Consider the following 20,037-nt stretch of genomic DNA (forward strand, 5'->3'; position numbering starts at 1 on the left):
CCCCCCCCCCCTTCGACCAGCCAATTGTTGGAACTCTAATCTTTAGCTTCATTGTTGTCATTGTTTGCCCATCGCTGAGTGCACGTTTGTGTTATTTTTGATTTTACTACTTGCTTGTTAGTCCTTCCTAAATTGTTACATTTTATTGGTTTAAACAAAATAATTTATCATTAGTTGGTGTAACTGCAGAAATTTTGAAATGCCTTTTCTTAACTATTTTATTCTGCTGGAATATGAGCTGCTGTTGACATTTTAAATCAGTTGCTGACGCAAAACATTGTCACAGATTAGTTGCCCCTTCTTAATTACGTTCATTGTAAGCAGCTATTATCGTTTGTATTTTGTTAGTTTGTTTGGTATCTGTGCAATAAAATTTTGTTGGACTCTTGTGAAGTAACCAATGACTCGTGATAAGTGGCCTGCATCTTTCCCTTGCCCATTTAGTTGTTTCTTTATGCTGGGACGTATGCTGACATTTCAAACTTATTCTCTATTTATGTCACAAATATAATAGTTAATAACCATCACATGATAGAAACTGGTTATGTATATGCTCAGGAAATGTAAAAGTAGTTGCAAAAACAGTGATCAATAATTCAGCAAATGTACTTTCTGTAGGTCACCAATTGCTGTTGTAATGAATACGGAGCGTGCTCTGCTGTTGTTGTCAACCTAATTTGACGGATACGCTATTCCAGGGATAATTAACCGGAGAATAAAATGACGTCGTGCAATGCGCGCCCCAAGTCATACTGTGGTTAGCCTATTCCACCGATTGCTATCTCTGAATTTATCGCAAGATTGTGTAACTGGTCGTAGATAGGCTAAAATAAAAAGTGCCTGTTCATATCAATATAAAAGACATATATACACAAACTCACAAATATGATCATGATTTTGTATGTAAGAACGATACGTCAATGTTAAAATATATTTATCTCTATTTTTAGGAAGTAAAGAGCAAATGATGAGCGTACCAAGAAAGTTTTCCGGGGCTCAGAACAGAAAAAGAACTAAAGATAAAGCTGAAGAAATAAATAAATCGGCTACTAAGATGACAAGATGGCTTCACGAAGCAAACGCATTATTAAGCTCCACTGATACTATGTTTTCAAGTATTTCGAACAATTCTTGTAATTTGGACATTAAAGATAATTCGACCGAACAGGCGAAGGTTCAAGTCTCTGATGAAGGTAAACAGTCTTTATCGTTGGTATTATCTTAGCAGGAAGATGACTTTGAGCTAGCATCTGCTGCCTTGTTGCAGACGGGTAGCAAAGACGAAGTTATAGATCCAGTGGACCCATGATCGGACCACGAAAAAATTACAGATCAGCGAAGGTCATTCCTCAGCAAACAAGCTGTGTTACTAAAAGATAAACATCTAGATAACATAGAGTTCAGGTCCACTGTATGAAACGCTAGGCATTTGACATATCGCATGTGGTTCGGACTAATGGCAAATCAGGAAAATATTAAAACATCTTGGCTTGTTTATTCGAAAGCAAAAAGGCAATTTACTATACAGCCTGCATGATATACGGCAGCTCTTCTACTTCAGCCTTGTGTAGGTAGTGCCTCATTAACCGCACAAAAGCTTCAGAAAGATTATCTGAGTATGAAACATCTCAAACACGTAAAGAATGTTTTACAAAATGGAAAACCCGTCTGCAGCAAATAAAATCGTGTCAGGGCATCGATCGCGAGATTGAGAGATTAATCCACTCTGAGAAAGAAAAGAGTGCCATATTCTGCTGCATGTATCTTCCCACAAATTGTCTTACTTTTAGAGGTTCTAAAGAAACACCGAGTGATCTCACTGAAAATTTTCCGCAACCTAGTCAACGTAATTTTCTTAATTTGATATTTCTGCTCACCAAATATAATCCTACTCTCAAGTACCACGTAGATCACGTAAAAACAAAACAGGAATCCTATTTATCGAAGACAATGCAAAATGAAATTATCGATACAATGGCAAACAAACTGGGAAATACTGTTATCAGTTTTATCAAGGAGACCAACAATTTCACCGTCGTGTTTGACTGCGCTCCAGACGTATCTCACACAGAACAAATGGGTCAAGTGATTCGTTGTATAAAAATAACAGAAACTGGATGTGAAATTAAGTAAAGCTGTATTTGTTTTATAGACGCTGACGGAAAGACTGGAAAATATATCACACTGAGAATACTAGAAACACTAGAAGCTCATGGTCTGGATGTGAAAAAATGTCATACACAATCTTACGATGATGAATCTAACATGGCCGGCATACGTAAGAGTCCAATCCAGAATTATGGAAATGAATGAGTTCGCTAAGTTTATACAATGTCTAGCACACTCTCTATTCTTGTGGGTGTGCATTCTGCGTCATCATGTCCAGAAGTAGTTACACTACTGGCCATTAAAATGGCTACACCACGAAGATGATGTGCTACAGACGCGAAATTTAACCGACAAGAAGAAGATGCTGTGATATGCAAATGCTTAGCTTTTCAGGGCATTCACCCAAGGTTGGCGCCCGTGGCGACACCTACAACGTGCTGATATGAGGAAAGTTTCCACCCGATTTCTCATGCACTAACAGCAGTATTAGCAGAATATGGAATCGGTGGGTTCAAGAGGGTAATACGGAACGCCGTGCTGGATCCCAACGGCCTCGTATCACTAGCAGTCAAGATAACAGGCATCTTATCCGCATGGCTGTAACGGATCGTGCAGTCACGTCCCGATCCCTGAGATAACAGATGGGGACGTTTGCAAGACCACAACCATCTGCACGAACGGTTCGAAGACGTTTGCAGCAGCATGGACTATCAGCTCGGAGACCATGGCTGCGGTTACCCTTGACGCTGCATCACAGACAGGAGCGCCTGCGATGGTATACTCAACGACGAACCTGGCTGCACGAATGGCAAAACGTCATTTTTTCGGATGAATCCAGGTTCTGTTTACAGCATCATGATGGTCGCATCCGTGTTTGGCGACATCGCGGTGAACGCACATTGGAAGCGTGTATTCGTCATGCCCATACCAGCGTATCACTCGGCTTGATGGTATGGGGTGCCATTGGTTACACGTCTCGGTCACCTCTTGTTCGCAATGACGGCACATTTCATATGTGTTACGACCCGTGGCTCTACCCTACATTCGATCCCTGCGAAACCCTACATTTCAGCAAGATAATGCACGACCGCATGTTGCAGGTCCTGTACAGGCCTTTCTGGATACAGAAAATGTTCGACTGCTGCCCTGGCCAGTACATTCTCCAGATCTCTCAGCAATTGAAAACGTCTGGTCAATGGTGGCGGAGCAACTGGCTCATCACAATACGCCAGTCACTACTCTTGATAAACTGTGGTATCGTTTTGAACCTGCATGGGCAGCTGTACCTGTACACCATCCAAGCTCTGTTTGACTCAATGCCCAGGCGTATCAAGGCCGTTATTACGGCCAGAGGTGGTGGTTCTGGGTACTGACTTCTCAGGATCTATGCACCCAAATTGCGTGAAAATGTAATCACATGTCAGTTCTAGTATAATATATTTGTCCAATGAATACCCGTTTATCATCTGCATTTCTTCTTGGTGTAGCAATTTTAATGGCCAGTAGTGTAGTTTATTTGGGATTGTATAGATATTTTATTGCTTTTTCGTTGGATCCACCTCGCGGTGGAATATAATGCAGAAGTGTACAAGAAACTAACTTAAAAGGAAGTAACCAAAGAAGGTCGTCGGCTAAATATTAGCTGTTACAGCTCGACGAAATAATTTACCGAACTTGCTAAAGCTCTGGAAGAAATTAAAAAATCCTCTCTTGCCGCATAATCTAAGTATGAAGATGGTCGCCTACTACATGCAGTGATGGATTTTAAATTTATCCTGAATTTAAAATTTGGGCTGGTATCCTTCGAGAGATTGATAGAGCGAACGTCGAAGTACAGAAAGAGGACATTATCATTTTGCGCTCTATGGTGGTAATGCAAGGCCTTGTTAAGACCTTGCAAGGGGCGAGAGAGAAAACAATAGAGCAGTGGATCGAAAAAACTACACCTGTTTCAGAAAATTTTGGAATCAAGCCTGCCCTCAAAATCAAACGAACTTCCAGAAAGGCAAGGCAACATGACGAAATCTGCGAGGAGAATCAAGAACACTAGACCCGACTAAGATGTTTTTCAAAGGTGATTAAGTAGTATTTGACAAAATTTTAACACAAATTTAAAAAAGGATAGAGAATGCAGATAGTCCACATAAAATTCGACTTTCTCAGCGGGCCGTATTTTTAAGTATGTCGACTGAGGATCTGTAGAAAAATGGAGCCGATCTAGCACGAAAATATTCGAAGTACTTGAATGCAATTGATTTTTGCCTGGAACTCGCCATATTCAAAAACGTTAGGGATAGAAATTAATGAAACATCAACTGCTTTTGATATGCTACAAAAGTTGTGCATGCATGACTTGCAAGGACCTTTTCCAGATATTAGTACAGCTTTAAGGATATACTGCACATTACCGACGACATCTGCAAGCTGTGAGCGAAACTTTAGCAAAGTAAAAATAATTAAAAGCTATCTGCGTTCAATAATGAGTCAGGAACGCCTATCTGGCCTCGCAGACCTGGCCATTGAGACCAACTTTGATGAGGTAATAGGTTCTTTCACAGAAAAGAAAGCACGCTGTGTAAAAGCTGGAACAAGATTAGAGTGGAAAAGATGCTGGGAGCTAAGGATTGAAGAAATGGGTACTGTCTTGCTTGTCTCTTGTCTTTACTTGTTTTATGTTTCCTATATTTAATTTTATGTTATGTAAAAGAGAAATTTATTAGCTAATAGGCAATAAAGAATCAAATTTTCCGGAGAGTTCTTATTCTCCCTGTCACAAATAATCCCAACCAGTATTAATTGTGAGTATTTTTTAAAGGGAGTAGGAAGTCAAACCGGCCGACTGGCAGCAGGAGAGGCACAACAGGACATTTTAATTTCCACTTATCTGAATATAGGTTTGATGGCTTCCATTACAAAATTTACACTTTTGAATTCCACACAGCGAAATACAGCGACGTGCAGTGGAAGAGTGCTGTGTGAAGAGGCGTGGCACTTCATTTTGGCACGCTTAAGACCAGATAACATGTCTTACATTTCCTCGAACATGTTCGTTTTATATATCAAACTCTTCAGAAAGATGTGCGCTACAAAATGGTCATTTTTTTGAAAAATCTATTTTTTTAAATTTTTGACGTCCTAGCTCAAACTCATGAGGGGGGGGGGGGGGGGAGGGGAGAGTTTTTGCTCCGGTTCGGAGGTATCGTAGATCCGGTGCTGCAGCGCTATGTAAAACCCTACGAACGTTAACACTGAAATGAAGAGGCCCTCCATCGTGCATGAACTCAATATTTTGTCGCACTCGTAAAGGCACATGTTCTAGCAGGACAGGTTGAGTGTTATCTAAGAAAGTATTGTAAGTTTCTCCATTGAGCATGGGTGGCAGAACATGAGGTCCTAACAAACAGTCAACAATATTGCCTGCCCCAACACTGACAACAAATCTTTGTTGGTGACTTGAATCTCCAGGGAGATATCAGGGATTCAACGCGACGTTGAGTTAATGCATGTGTTCTTGCTAACGGAGGGAATTTTGAACATTTGATTTAGGAAAGAGTTCATATAGTAACTAAGAAAGTATGTCGAACATTTCTTGTAAGGAAAAGTTTCATGTAACGTTGGTACGTTCATGTTTCTCATGATCAATGTGATTAGAAGTAGAAAACGAGCTCTTAACATGGAAATAAAGCGTTTCTGGATCAATGTCCACATAATACATTTTATTCCTCTGCGTGTGAGGAATTTTTCCTGGAATTTTGGCCATTTCTTTTTTTTTTTAATCCTGTACCTGCAAATAAGCGACAGATGATACCAAATGTGGATCATAGAGCGAATGTTCCAACAAATATAACTTCATACACCTCAGTTTTGCTAAAGCCAAAGAACCTTTGTATGCAGATACATTGTCATGAACAGTGATGACTTTTTTCTTTTAGGTCTTTTATCTCATCTTTTCTTTGCATCCCAGCAGACTACTCCTTCTGTCATAGATTAGGCCTTGCTCCGCCTGTTGCAGCCATATTTGGTGCTCCCCTCTTGTTGTTGGGCTTCCATTGCATTTTTTATCTTGCGCAACATATTGACCATAATGTAGTGGCCGTCTTGACTTCTCCATTCGCAACAGATGGAATAGGCCTATCCCTTCTTGCTTATTTTTCATGTATATCAAATATGTTCATTTCCTTCCTAATATTTATGAAACAGTCCATCGGTTCTTGGAGGAACATATTAAAAACTTGACTTCTCAGTATTAATGTGCCACAATAACATTTATTTAATAGTTTTTTATGAACCGGCTCTCGGCACTCCTTTTATCCTCCTCAGACACCACAAACCCAACCTGATGACAAATGGGCCCCGTTCAATATGTAGCTAGGACTTTACAGGTTATTGTCAGAAAACTAAAATCTAGGAAATATACTCTAGTTTTTTTCACCAGGAATGCTATCATCCATCTTTTATTCAACAGTAAAGATAAGATTTCACTTTTACCAGAGTGGTGGAAATTATAGGATTACCTGCAATCTTTGTGGCAAATTATATGTACCTCAGTCAGGTGAACTGTAACTACTAGGCTGACTGAGCGTGAAAGGAAGATTCTGAAAAACGAAAATTCCACCTTTGCTTAACATGTACTGAATGACTGTCATTCATAGGATATAAAATGTGATGTTCTCCATACAGGAACTAAAGGCAGAAAAATAACATTACACGAAATTCTGGTCATTAGTAAACACCAATAAAATAATGTTGACTTGTTCCTTAATCACCAAAAACAGTTGCATTACTCCCCCTTACTAAAGTAGCAGCAGCCAGTTACTATTCCTCTCACCATTTGATAATAAGCTTGTTAAAACTGTTCCACGCCCACATTACTTAGACTCCTTTCTCGCCTCGCCCCCCTCTTTTTTTTGGCATGTTCATCATATTCACCAGTTTGTCCATATACATTTCAGTGGACATGCAATTTCCAGTACCAAAGATTCACTCTTATACAGCAAATATTCATTCATATCAAGCAATGTTGGTGGCGATATAGCTTCATGTAACATTGAAGATAAGCTTCTGTTCTTACTTTACTTGCGGACGATGCTGTCGACAGCGGATTTTTTTCTGCGGGATCATCGGATTCCTTCCATTGCGTAGATTCCTGTTTCGTTTATGGCGTAACGCGGTGCACCCAAGTGTACTTCAGAAAAAAGTCTGCAGAAAAATCAGTCCGATTCTTTAAAGTCGGTCCAAAAATTCCTGATTAATTACTTTTCACCTTTGCTTTTAGACAGAATTTAACCTTTAGAGCAGTATTTTGTAGACAGCTGTCACACAATTAATTCTTCATGGAAAACATATTTTAATTTTTATTCTTATATATCCATGGCTTCAGCTATTTCCGATCTCTATAACATAATATTGTGTACCTTTTAGACGTTCTCGTCTGTCGTTGCTCTTAATTGCTGACATTGGAAGGGCAGACTGCTTATAAACCTTTGGTCGAAGTAGCTTGGTGGTAAAGCAAACAAAACAAAAGGATTTTATTACGTGACGGTATTCCAGTTTAACCATTAGAACGAAACACAGATTGCATAGATGCTTTAAAAATCCTTTGTGGTAAAGCTAACTCACTTATTAAGCTCATTTAGTCTATCCATGGAAATGTGATTCTGTTGTTGAGCGGAGGCTGCATCGCATTTGAAAATTTTTTACTTGCTCTTACCCTGTCTTATTTTGTGTTCTGTTCTGTAATTTAGTTCCTTCGGCCTTTAACGAAATATTATTTTAGTAACTTAAATAGTTAACTGACGTTCCCTCTTCTCACATCGCGCTGACTGACATTAAGAACGTGTCTTATCATTTGAAGGACTACAATAGTCTTGCGTTGGAAGTGTCACATCTCGTAGTGAAACACAAAACAATGCATATTACTTTGTGGGTAGACATTTTAACAACCATAATGGACGCTTTTCTAGAAGCACGGCGCTGTAAGCGAAGGAAACTGATTTGTAACAGCTGCTTCAATAGTGACTCTTTTCTCACTAAATGATCCATGAGGGGGGAAGCTGATCATCGTTCTCGGGAGATCTTCCGAATAAGATTAATGTCGAACAATTTCATAGAAGTTTATTCGGCTTTCTTCAGAGACAAGAAAACTTGCGATGAGTCACAAAACTTATATTCTGTTCGTTTAGCTAAGCTTCTGAACTTTCATTTTTATGCAGTTCATCTACGAGTATTAGCAGTGTGCATTACTTTGCATTTTATTGATCATTGTGTTTATAATTTTGTTTGAAAACAAGTGAAATACGTGAATGACTTCAGATAAACCGTTGTTTCTGTATCTGTGCATTTTGCAGAGTGTCGTCAACTATCATATAAGTTATTGAACAGAAGTTGCAGCTTCACCACGAGTTATTTCATGCAGCAACGGAATTTTCTCATTCTGGAAATTAGAGACAAACTCACTTCCAGTCAAGGCGTCATATACTCTTCAGTGAGTTTGTCGGAAGTGGTAGCCAGCTTGGAAACTGCCGATCGCTCGTTTGGCAAACCCAAATGATCGTCTGACTTTTTGTATAATATTTACATCAGGTTGTTGCGTAATACAGTGTCAGCAGATCATTCGGTAACACATTCACTTACTATTCTTCCGGTACTTACGTCTTTCACTAGCGATAGAACTTTCCCGTCTCGCAAGACAGGACTTCGTGAAGGTAAACACAACTAGCAAAATACTATGGTACTTTTGGTACAGCAGATGTATAGATTGTATTGAGCTTACAACAAAAGTAAATAATCAGCAGAAAAATATAAATCTCTGTGTTTGTTGGAGTATCACTAAGGTGGAGTCTATATAAAATCAGTAAAGACAAAATACTTGTTTTTATCGTACAAGAACTAGAAGATAATAGATACTGGCGTCTCGTGGCTAGAATATGTAATCATAAGTATGACGAACACGGGCTAGAATATTTATCATCAGTATGACGAATACGAATCTTAATAACTATTGCACTTCAGAGTGCGAGACAAGAACGTTTTGCCCATTCCAAAGCACCTTGCTGCGTTCCCTCGAAGTAGATTTGTCACACTGTCGAGTGTCCAGGCTGAAAACGAGTTACTCTTTGTTTTGTTCCCTTCTTCTTTTTCTGTTGTCCCACTGATTGCGACGAGATAAGTTACGTGACTTCAATACGCTATGTCCGTTTCGTCGGCTTCTCAATGCACTAGCACCGCAGTATCTGGCATAACTCAAGGTCCTACTTACACAGTATCCCAGCCGTGCCTACACGTAAAACAAAAACATTCGCCAGCTCCTCTGTTCCTGCCGCCCGCCTTTGGTACAAACTGCCCAGCATCCTACACACAGTTCCATTCTCTGCTGTCTTTAAAAAGAAGATGAAGCACTTTCTTCCGTCTCCCTGATAACGTTTCCCATAAAAATGATATGTATGGGCAATGTTCCCTCTGCCAAATAGTGAAGCCAGTGCTCTCATCTTATTCCAGTTAGATATCGTTCTCTTTCCCTTTCTCTGTGAGTTTCTCCACTTTCTTTTCCTGTATTCTCATTAACTGTATGTTATACGTTCCTCTTCCTTTGTTTCTTTCGCCCCTTTTTCTCATGTCCATTTCACTAGCGCTCATAGTTTAAATCTGCCTTTCCATAATTTGTGTTATTATTGCACTAATTGTGGAAGAACTAAACTGTATGTTTTAATCAACAATTTTGTAATTTCTAAATGCAGTTTTCTGTATTAAATGTGACTGAGAACATGTTTATCGTAATATATGCAATGTTGAATACGTAGAATGTCTGATTAGATGTGAGAAAATTGACAACGTATGTATTCACATCGAATACTGCACCATTTTTGTGGTACACAGTCATATGCCAAACCGCTGTCATTCTGTCATATGTATATTCTCTATGGAATGCAATCCATCAACTGCCACAGAGACCTGTCTTGATATTATCTGTTGCCTTTCCAGTTAACTATTGCGTACCTTTAGTCCGAATTTATCTAGGTCTTTAGTGTTTCTAGATGTCAGCTTTTAATTACCAACCGAGTTAAAATTTATTTTATCGATTATTCTGATGTATTGTCTTCATTCAAATTCTATTCGCAAATACCCTTGGTTGTTTGGACTTTATATAATTTGTACAATAAGCTCTCATCGATTCCAAATCTGTGCTCTAGTTTCGCGAGCTTACAAGAGATTCTTAACTACCCGTGGTATAACGAAACAAATTAATCTAACGAGCAATCCAGTGGGACGCTAAACACACATTTTACATCAGTTGTGCTGTCAATATATTGAAACGGTTGTTGTTAGGAGATCTTCCCATAGATCGACTTTATTCTGGCCCTATCTGTGTGTTTGTACGGAAATTAGGCTGGGAGATTCGTAGAAAGTGCAAATATTTCTCATGTCACTCTTAACGGACTTACATTCAGGCCCGCCGTGTGTTATCCCGTAGGCGTACCGCGAGCCGTTGTCCTGGACGCGGTTTCAGTACGCCTGTAACATTGCAAAGGAACCTACACACTTGCGCTTCAATAAATTTTATTGCTTGAGTCTCCCATAGGTATTGTATCAGTGAGGATAGCCTTTAGAAAGCAATTCTTCGCCTGTAAACCATGAAATAATAAATCATATTCTTTTGGGACCGTTCTGTGGTATATGTCTCTAAAGTACATTGTATAATTTTAATTCCAAATAAAATGCTAAGTTTGATTGTTTTTATTTTACAGTAGGCCTGCTTCACTGAACTGTCAGCATCAGGTTATCTGTAAGTAAATGTTGCATAATTTTGGTACATTAGTTCTAATTGTGTAGATTAATATTAAATGGATTTCCTTATTATACATTTTTAACATACGTCTGATGATATTGACATCTAACCGACATCTGTGGTTCAGTCACTGTCTGTTTGCTTATTAGTTATGTTAGGTAGGCTTTTATGTAGTAATAATAATTCGTTATCACCTTATTTCACATTATTATTATATGTAGTTGTCAGATTATATTCTTTATATTGGTATTTTCGTGAACTTGTTTTCTGATGTTTGGCTTTCTTTTCGTAAGTGTCGACACCTTGTGTTTGAAGCGTTGTCGAGCTCGGGGTTCCGGAAAAGTGATTCTTTAATTGTGCTGCACAGCGTATTTAAGCTAGGTTACATTTGAGTCACACAAATCAGCGCGTACACATGAAAATTAAAAACCTTCCATTATTATAATAGTTTACAGGAAGATATTTATTGTTATAATAGATTACAGGAAGATATTTACAGTCATTACTTTTAATAATTTCCACAGTGAAATTCTGTCTCGAAATCTGGCTGAAAACCCAAAGAGATTCTTGTCATACATAAAGCACACCCGTGGCAAGACGTAATCAATACTTTCACTGCGCGATAACAACGGTGAAGTCACTGATGACAGTGCCACTAAAGCAGAGTTATTAAACACGGTTTTCCGAAACTCCTTCACCAAAGAAGACGAAGTAAATATTCCTGAATTCCAATCAAGAACAACTCCCAAGATGAGAAACACAGAAATAGATATCCTCGGTGTACGAGAGGCGTTTGAAAAGTCCGTGCAAACATAAAAAGTATTTACGTGTTTGGGGTAAACCTTTTCTTTATTTTTCAACATAGTCTCCTTTTAGACTTATAACTTCGTCCAACGCTGTTCTAATTTGTTGATCCCTTCTGAATAATAGGAATTGTCCAAGTCTGCAAAACAGCTATCAGTTGCTGCAATCAACTCCTCGCTTGAATAAAATCTTTGTCCCGCCAGCCATTTCTTCAAATTGGGGAACAAATGGCAGCCCGAGGGAGCCAAGTCTGGAGAATAGGAGGGATGTGAAGCGAGTTGGAATCCTATTTCCATTAATTTTGCGACCGCAATTGCTGAGGTGTGTGCTGGTGAATTGTTGTGATCGAAAAGGGCTTTTTTGCAGTCCAATCGCCGGCGTTTTTCTTGCAGCTCAGTTTTCAAAAGGTCCAATAACGATGAATAATATGCACCTGTAATAGTTTTACACTTTTCCAGACAGTCGATGAGGATTATCCCTTGCGAATCCCAAAATACAGTCGCCATAACCTTTCCGGCTGAAGGAATGGTCTTCGCCTTTTTTGGTTCAGATTCTGCCTTGGTAACCCACTGTTTAGATTGTTGTTTGGTCTCAGAAGTATAGTAATGTATCCATGTTCCACCCACAGTGACGAAACGACGCTTAAAATCCTGCGGATTCTTCCTGGACAGCTGCAAACCATCCTTGCAACACTTCACACGATTCCGTTTTTGGTCAAGCGTGAGCAATCGCGGAACACATCTTACAGATAGCTTTCTCATGTCCAAATGTTTATGCAAAATAGTATGTACGAGTTCATTCTTGATACCCACAGCAATAGCAATCTCTTAACTCTTCTGTCATCCATCTCCATATCATGGATTTTATCCACATGGCGTCCAGAACGTTCAGCGTTGTGCCCATATGGCCACTCCGAAAATTTTGAAACGACTTATAAACTGTTTTAGTCGAAGGTGCAGTCACCGTAACGTTTATCAAGCTTCTCTTTTGTCTCCTGAGGCGTTTTGCCTTTCATAAAATAATGTTTAATCACGGCACAAAATTCTTTTTCGTCCATTTTTTGACAATCACTCGACTTCCTTGATTCACACGAATGCCAAAGAAATAGACCAATATGGATGAAACTTGGTGTGCGTTCTTCCAAAGATGCTACTAACTTAACATGACATTAATACCCGTCGGTGCTGCCATCTCTCGGAATGTGCATGGACTTTTCAAACGCACCTCGTAACAAAGCAGCTTAAACCACTTAATAAAGCCAAGGCCTCCGGTCCAGATTCTATACCTGTCAGGTTCCTCTCAGAGTATGCTGATACAATACCTCGATATTTAGCAATTATAAACAATCTCTCGCTCACAGAAAGATCCGTACCTAAAGACTGGAAAATTGCTCAAGTCACACAAATATCCAAAAAGGGAAATATGAGTAATCCGCTGAATTACCGGCCCATATCTCTAACGTCGGTTTGCAGTAGGGTTTTGGAACATATACTGTATTCGAACATTATGAAGTACCTCGAAGAAAACGATTTATTGACACTTAGTCAGCACGGATTTAGATAATATCGTTCTTGCGAAACACAGCTAGCTTTTTATGCTCATGAAGTATGAGTGCTATCGACAGGGAATGTCAAATTGATTCCATATTTTTAGATTTCCAGAATGCTTTCAACCCCGTTCCTCAGAAGCGTCTTCTAAGCAAACTGCATGCCTATGGAATATCGCCTCAGTTGTGCGACTGGATTCATGATTTCCTGTCATAAAGGTCACAGTTCGTAGTAACAGACGGAAAGTCACTGAGTAAAACATAAATAATATTTGGCGTTCCCCAAGGAAGTGTTATAGGTCCTGTATTGTTCCTGATCTATATTAACGACATAGGAGACAATATGAGTAGCTATCTCAGATGCGAAAAGTGGCAGTTGACCCTGAATAAAGAAAAGTGTGAAGTTATTCACATGAGTACTAAAAAGAATACGCTAAATTTCGATTAAGCGGTAAGTCACACAAATCTGAAGGCTGCAAAAATCAACTAAATACTTAGAGATTACAATTACAAATAACCTAAATTGAAACGATCACATAGATAATGTTATGGGTAAAGCAAACCAAAGACTGCGATTCATTGGCATAACACTTAGAAGGTGCAACAGGTCTATTAAAGAGACTGCTTACACCACGCTTGTCCGCCCTATTCTGGAGTATTGCTCTGCGGTGCGGGATCCGCATCAGGTGGGACCGACGGGTAACATCGAAAAAGTAAAAATATGGCGGTTCGTTTTGTATAATCGCGAAATAGGGGAGATAGTGTTACAGATATGATACGTGAATTGGAGTGGCAATCATTGAAACAAAGGAGTTTTTCGTTGCAAGGGGTATTGTCATAAAATTTCAATCACCAGTTTTCTCCTCGGATTGCGAAAAATGCTGTTGGCACTGACCTACGTAGGGAGAAATGATCATCACGATAAAACAAGAAAAATCAAGGCTCGCACAGAAAAACTTAAGTGCTCGTTTTTCCCGCGCGCCGTTCGAGAGAGACGGCTTGAAGGTTGTTCATTGAACCCTCTGCCAGGCACTGTATTGTGAATAGCAGAGTAATCACGTATATGTAGAAAAGAACTGTTAATTTTTTCAAGACCCATAGTGCAAACGAAGGTATTCGATCCAAGCTTTCTAAGGCTTTAGGAGTGATTTTTGTTTCAACCGCAGCACTGTTTTCCGTCACTTCATGAACGTATCATTATATTCAGACAATATTGTGGAATAACGAATGCAGAGGTAAGAACTATATGTTTTCAAGTTATAAAATGACTGTTATGTATGGAAAAGAAAGTTAGCTTGCGCTTTTTGGCAGACAAGTGGAAAAGTGTTTCATTACTAATTTCACTAGCAGCACAGTGGACTGAGAGCAATCTAAATATAGACGAAGGTACTGAACAGTAGCGTAAATGACATAGGCGAAAAATTTAGCATCAAAATTGGGGCGTAGGTAGTAGACGAAGGAATTCAGCAATCTTGGAAGCAAAATAACACACGATAAACGAAGCAAAGATATTAGAAGTAGTCTAACATCAGCAAAGAGGGCGTTCCTCGTTTACAGAAGTCTACTAGTACCAAACATAGTTATCAATATGAGTACGAAATCCAACGATACACATTATATATAAGAGGGGCGCTTAAAAAGTCCGTGCAAAAATAAAAACTACTTACGTGTTTGGGGTAAACCTGTTTTATTTTTCGACATAGACTCCTTTTAGACTTATACACTTCGGCCAACGCTGTTCTAATTTGTTGATCCCTTCCTAATAATAGGAATTGTCCAAGTCTGCAAAATAGCTATTAGTTGCTGAAATCACCTCCTCGTTTGAATAAAACCTTTCTCCCGCCAGCCATTTCTTCAAATTGGGGAACAAATAATAGTCCGAGGGAGCCGAGTCTGGAGAACAGGGGGGATGTGAAACGAGTTGGAGTCCTGTTTCCATTAATTTTGCGACCACAACTGCTGAGGCGTGTGCTGGTGCATTGTCGTGATGGAAAGGACTTTTTTGCGGCCCAATCGCCGGCGTTTTTCTTGCAGCTCAGTTTTCAAACGATCCAATAGCGATGAATAATATGTACCTGTAATTGTTTTACCCTTTTCCAGATAGTCGATGAAGGATTATCCCTTGCGAATCCCAAAAGACAGTAGCGATAACCTTTCCAGCCGAACGAATGGTCTTCGCCTTTTTTGGTGCAGATTCTCACTTGGCATCCCATTGTTTAGATTGTTGTTTGGTCTCAAGAGTATAGTAATGTATCCCTGTTTTATCCACAGTGACGAAACGACCCTTTAAGACCTGCGGATTCTTCTTGAACAGCTTTAAACCATCCTTGCAACACTTCACACCAATCCGTTTTTGGTCAAACGTGAGCAATCGCGGAACCCATCTTGCGGATAGCTTTCTCATGTCCAAATGTTTATGCAAAATATTATGTATCCATTCATTCGAGATGCCCACAGCACTAGCAATCTCACACACCTTAACTCTTCTGTCATCCATCACCATATCATGGATTTTATCAATGATTTCTGGAGTCGTAACGTCCACATGGCGTCCAGAACGTTCAGCGTTGTGCCCATATGGCCACTCCAAAAATTTTGAAACCACTTATAAATTGTTCTAATCGAAGGTGCAGAGTCACAGTAACGTTTATCAAGCTTCTTTTTAGTCTCCTGAGGCATTTTGTCTTTCATAAAGTAATGTTTAATCACGAAACAAAATTCTTTTTCGTCCATTTTTTGACAATCACTCGACTTCCTTGATTCACACGAATGCCAGACACAAAGAAATAGACCAATATGGCTGACTCTTGGTGTGCATTCTTTCCAAAGATGCTACTAACTAAACATGAGCTCGATACGCCTCGGTAGTGCCATCTCTCGGACTTTGCACGGACTTTTCAAACGCCCCTCGTATATAAATGTGTGTGTGTTCCACGTATCGTCCTGAACCACTGGATCGATTTCAACCAAACTTGGTACACATATCCGTTCCTCTCAGGCAACAATCACTGCGGAAGTAAGAAGCACATGCCTATCACAGTTCAGGGGACTTGAGGTCATGAACAACGAGACGCGTGAAAAACTGCCGCATTATCCATGACTTCTAAATTTATTACTTCTGTGTTACTAACTCCATTGGCAATAAATTTTGTCGATAGTATACGCATATGCCGCTAAATGCACCTACGAAATTAGATCATGGTACTACACATGCTTCGGAAGATATCACATCATAGACACTGAGATGTGTGAAAAATTTCCGCATTGTCATGACGATTAAATTTGTTACTTCTTCACTACTAACTCTGTTCGCAACGTGTTTCGCAGACAGTATCGATATATACCGCTGAGTGTATCTACGTGTTTTCACGAATACATGGAAACGAATATTTTCGATATTACAGTACGAACACAATTCAGTTTTTGGTTTCGTTTCTAATAGAAAATTAGCAAAATGAATATCTGGGCAGTGCCAGGTTTGCCAACTAGTGCTCATAATTTACTTGTGGATCACAGAATTTAATAGAAATGAGTCGTGGACTGTGTTAAGAGTGTGAGAATCGAAACACCTAACACGTAGTCTTACATATAGATGCTGAAAATTATGTGAACAATGTAAGAAATGAGGTGCTCTGCAGATACTATGAATAAAAGGAATGTGAGAAGAACATTGTGTAAAACAAGGGACAGATGATGGGACATATATTAAGACATCAGGGAATAATTTTTCATGGTACTAGAGGGACGCAAAGATGGCGGAATCTGTAGGGAAAGAGAGAGATTAGAATATGTCCTTCAAATAACTGAGTGTTGCTCTGAGAGAAAATAGTTGGCACACGAGGAATAGTCGTTGGTGGACTGCTTCAAACCAGTTAGAAGACTGATGAGCCAAAAATAGCTTCTTTTCTTCGGGGACCTTATTCCACTACGCCTCCACTTACAGTCAGCAGCAAAAGACCTAGCAGAAACTGAGATAGTGGCATCGTATTCCGTGGTAGATGGTTGAACAACTAGACAATATAAGCTCTTAGAAGCAAGTGCTATACGAAAGCTTTCCTGCAGTGGACGTGTATACACATCCTGCTCCACCGGTCTCCAGGTACTGTGGGCGTTTATGTGTGCATCGCTTGAATTTTCCTACACTGCTATTGACGTCTGTGTACGACCTGAGCCGCCGACCTCTCACTGCTGCGAACGAGGTACTTTCATTTCTCGGTAACAAAAAAATTTCAAGCACTCTTTGCTTGTTATCATTTGCATAAAACCTGGATACGATATCTCTAACCGTTTATAAATTACAAGGATTGTTACGACCACATAATTTCCAATGTACAGGGACGCAAAAGTGCTTGTCGTGCGCGACCGTCCGTCGGATGTAAAAACCAATAACTCGAAAGCGAATTGAGATTTCGTTCTGCTCTCGGTTTGAAATAATATTTCGATCTCACATACATTTCATGTATTGCAATGTACTAGCTAAAATCAACCATAGGCGAAGTTTATACGTTGCGTTCTTACTGTGCAAACTCCTTAATATATCGGGCAGTGTTTTACTTAATTTGATGCAGCGCATTAACTATGACGAATAACGAAAAAAATTCAATCCTTTATCGAGAAAATCTAGGAGACTGTAAAATGTGCAAAAATCAATTATTTTCAGCTAGTAGTTTTCTTAAAGTCGGATAACAGGTACTTCATAGCGGCCAGAACGCCATCTCTCTGCACAGGCAAAGCAGTACAGCCCCAACAAAGCCGTACTCAGGTCGGTTTCCTGAATGCACGTCTGTAGCAGCGAGAGGGTTAAAACTGTGAACTGGACCGGAAGTCTAACTGACACCTTTGCCTTTCGCCTGCAATATTTCGTCATTTTTCGATAGCAGTTCTGTGCAGATTACGCATGACATCTCTTTTATTCTATCGATGAAAACTTCTACGTTTTTTTTTTCTCACAAGGAGTGACCAGTACCTTTGAAACGGCCCAGAACTTCACTTGCTCACCTTGTGGGACTAGCACTCCTGGAAGAAAGGAGGCAGTGACTAAGCCATACCTCCATAATGTCCTTTCTTCTAGGGAAGTTAGTGCCACAAGATATGCAGAGAACTTCGGTGAAGTTTGGAAGGTCGGAGATGAGGTACTGGCGGAAGTACGTCTGTGAGGGTGGTTCGAGAGTCGTGCCTGTATAGCTCAATTGGTAGAGTACATGCCCACGAAAGGCAAAGATATCAGCTTCGAGACCCAGTCCAGTACACACAGTTTTAATCATCCAGGAAGTTTCAAACTACCACACATTCCGATGCAGAGCGGAAATTCGTTCTGAAAAATACTGTGCAGCTGCACTGTTTTGGACATAAAATAAGGGGGTGTTTGGTTCGGAGTTGGACGCCCTGTTGATATCGATTGAATCAGCTACGAAGTATTTGTTCAATTTACGTGTACCTCGCAGCGTATGGGACAGCGGACTAGCTTGAGGAATCATATCGACATCCGCCTCAAGTAATTGCGGAGAAGTACAAAAACGCGAAGGACGCTGGCCGGACGGGAATCCGAGCCACCGATCCCGCGGAACACTGAACTCATAATAGGTGCAATTTCTCTCCCTTCTCTACTCGCAAACGCTCGGCTTCCCTCGCCATACATCCCGCATCGTTTTTCTTCCATTTTTAAACGGCGCGTGCACCTATTACACGGACATATCCAAGCGCGTGCATTTTTTAAATATCTGTTATTACAGTCTATTTCGTATGTTTTACATTAACATTACTCTGTCGAGCGCATGCAGTTTTCTTTAGAGTGACGATTAGAGCAAAGGAAACATTCAGTTTCGAAGAGTGATTTAATATAGCATGTCAACGCAGAGAAAGTTTGTGGCTGGTTAGGGATCTGTAGAGATCCTTTGCAATTCCGTTATGAAGAAGCTTTCAGTAGCGAGGTGGCAATACACGCTGGGTTTTTACCGGAAGGTAAAAGGTCTTTATCTCTTACACTTACTTAGAGCACAAGAAATTGCACCACAGATAACTACGAAACAGTCACATTGTCATTAAATTCTGAGGTTTGAAGTTATTATGTAGGCGCTTCAATTCTGTCGCCCCAGAAGTGTTCTGAGACGTCGGCAGAGAGGCATTGTTGGGAGGTCTTAAAGGGACTTTAAGAACCAGGTGAGCCTTTTGTAATTATTTTCGGAAACACTACAGCGGCCATTGTCGTTGGTTACCGGGCTACGTTGTTCTCTGTAACGTGTATCTGGCGGGAATCAACACTACTGAGCCAAAATATCGACTTCTAGATGTGTACTAGAAGTTTTAGGATTACAGTGGCGCCGACTGCAGGGAACATGCTGCTGTCTTTAGTACGGTAAAGAGAATTTTCGTTAAAGTGAAGTATTACACCGCAACGAATACTTATCCACGAGAGTTCGAGACCTATTGAATTGCTGGTATGAGACAATATGTTAGGATTCAAGAGAAGTGTGACAGTAGCCCAAAATGTGGGAGCTGATGATGTAGCGGAGAAAACCGAAGATACTGGCAGTGGCAATGAAATTCGAAGTTGGAGGAATGCTAACATGTAATGCAGCGTTTGCGATACCGTCGACAAAGTCCTTCAGAACACCACGAGAGCATCCCTACGACCAGGATAACACACCTTGTCGGGTCGACTTCATATATAACATAGACAAACAAAGAGATCATTCTTCAGTTAAAACTTCCGGGCTGAGAGGCCGTGGTCGATGTATAAAATTCCCACCTGACGTTTCGTCTCCATCTGCGGGAGACATCTTCTGAGGTCGTC

At 40.0% G+C, this 20,037-nt stretch overlaps 1 protein-coding gene across 4 annotated transcripts in view; it reads left to right on the forward strand.

The window, feature by feature from the left end:
• The window catches only part of LOC126172942 (COMM domain-containing protein 4), a 551,734-nt gene that overhangs the window by 245,143 nt on the left and 286,554 nt on the right, over positions 1–20,037 (forward strand). Inside the window, exon 4 of one of the 4 annotated variants that reach the window (XM_049920918.1) lies at positions 10,854–10,891. The exons of the other annotated variants lie outside the window; for them this stretch is intronic. The gene's annotated coding sequence lies outside the window, so the exon portion shown is untranslated. The remainder of the gene's footprint in view (positions 1–10,853; positions 10,892–20,037) is intronic. 4 annotated transcript variants of the gene reach the window in all.

The sequence above is a fragment of the Schistocerca cancellata genome, chromosome 1, assembly GCF_023864275.1.
Source record: "Schistocerca cancellata isolate TAMUIC-IGC-003103 chromosome 1, iqSchCanc2.1, whole genome shotgun sequence".
Lineage (NCBI taxonomy): Eukaryota > Metazoa > Arthropoda > Insecta > Orthoptera > Acrididae > Schistocerca > Schistocerca cancellata.